Raw genomic sequence first — 2,210 nt, 5'->3', positions numbered from 1 at the left:
AAGTAGGTGCTTTAGACCACTGAGCCATCTCTCCAGCCCTCACCAGTCCTTTTAGAATTTATTCATTTTCTTATTTATTTTCATTTTTTGAACCAGGGTCTCACTATATAGTTCAGGCTAGTCTTAAACTCATGGCGTTCTACCACCCTCAGTCTCCCAGGTTCTGGGATTACTTACAGGTGTGAACCACAGTGGCCTGTTTAGAATTTTGTGATGGTCTAAGTTGCTCAGGCTGTGATCTTCAGATCCTCTCACATCAGCCTTCCATGTAGCTGAGATTATAGGTATGTGCCACGACACCCAGCTCCTCTATAAGTACTGCGTGCTAACCAATTGTGCCACTGGAGCATCTACTCAGCTCCTAAAATTTTAAATACACTCTAATTTTTATTTATTTATTTATTTATTTATTTCGGAACCGGGGATTGAACTCAGGTCCTTGCGCTTGCCAAGGAAGCACTTATTCTACTGAGCCATCTCCCCGGCCCTACACTCTAATTTTTAGAACAGTTTTAAATTTAGGGAAAAATTAAGGAAACCATATAGTTAACATATCCTCCTGGCTCAATATCCCCTATTATTAACATTAAATTTTTAATTGATATCAGATATCTCTAACATTGAGCTACATCCCCAGGAGTGCCCCCTCCCCCCAGGTTTTTCAGATAAGATGTGTTAACCTGCAGTCCTCCTGTCAGCCTCCCAAGTAGGTGAGATGATACGCATGTGCCTCTACAGGGTCTCACTACGCAGTATGCAGGTCAGGTTTGTAGTGATCCTCCTGCTTTCGGCCTCCCCAGTGCTGGGATTACAAGTGTGCGCCACCATGCACAGTCTCCTTGGCTGGCTCAGTGTGCCCATGGGGGCAGGGCCAGTGCAGTCTGTGGTGCTAGGGATCGGACCCCAGTCCCTGCACTTGCTTAAGCAGGCACTTAGTCCACTGAGCTATCTTGCCAGCCCTTAAAGTATTTTTTTTAAGATTTATTTATGTATTTGGTGCAGGGTCTCACTACACAGCTCGGACTCAGTGATCCTCCTGTCTCAGCCTCCTTAGCACTGGGATTACAGGTATGTGCCACCATGCCCAGTTTTGGGGGCTGGCACAGCACGCCAGGGATTGAACCCAGGTCCTTGTGCTTGCCAGGCAGGCACTTAGACTGCTGAGCTATCTCTCCGCCCTCCCTTAAAGTATTATTGAAGATGACTAAAGATACAGTTCAGTGGTAGGCTGCTTGCCTAGCAGGTGCAAGGCCTTGGATTCTATCCCTAGAACTGAAGGGAGGGAAAAAAATTCTATATTCTCTATCATATACCACATATTTATTATATAATTTGACATTATATTAAATGTACACCATACAATGATATTGTGTACAATATCACAAGCAGGATATTGCCCTTGGTACAATCCAGATACTCTCATGTATGTGAGTATTCCTCTTCTGTAGCCACGCTCACTTCTCCTCCACTCTCACTCTCCTACTTACATCCTGAAGACTACTAATATGTTTCTATTGCCATAATGTTTTCCTTTTTGTGTTTTAGAGACAGGATCTCATACTGCAGTTCAGGCTGACCCTAAACTCACTTTGTAGCCCAGGCCACCCTTGAACTCACAGTAATTTTCCTGCCTCAGCCTCCCAAGTAATGGGATCACAAGGGTGGGCCACCATGCCTTGCCTCCATTGCCATGATTTTATTTATTTATTTTTTGCGGTACCAGGGATAGAACTCAGGACCTTACACTTGCCAGGCAGATACTTATGCCACTGAGCTATATTCCTGGCCCTTGCCATAATTTTATGATATCAAACATGTTACATAAAATGTATCATAGGGCTAGAGATGTAGCTTAGTGGCACAGCTCCTGCCTGGCAAGCTTGAGGTCCTGAGTTTTATTCTTTTTTATTTTTTTTCTGTTTTTTTTTTTTAAATTATGTATTTGGTACAGGGTCTCACTACACAGCTCAGACTTCTAGTGATGCTCCTATTTTCGGCCTCCCCAGTGCTGGGATTACAGGCGTGCACCATCACACCTGGTCTCAGTGACTAACTGGTCGTGCCTGGGGCAGGGCCAGCACGGCATGCAGTGCCTGGGATTGAACCCAGGTTAATCAGCTTAGACTGCTGATCTATCTTGCCAGCCTAGTTCTATTCCTGATGCAAAAATATTAATTGTGGGGCCGGGGAGATGGCTCAGTGGAATAAGT

The sequence above is a fragment of the Octodon degus genome, unplaced genomic scaffold, assembly GCF_000260255.1.
Source record: "Octodon degus isolate 3935 unplaced genomic scaffold, OctDeg1.0 scaffold00345, whole genome shotgun sequence".
Lineage (NCBI taxonomy): Eukaryota > Metazoa > Chordata > Mammalia > Rodentia > Octodontidae > Octodon > Octodon degus.
The sequence above is the reverse complement of the archived record's forward strand: the minus strand, read 5'-3'. Positions refer to the sequence as shown.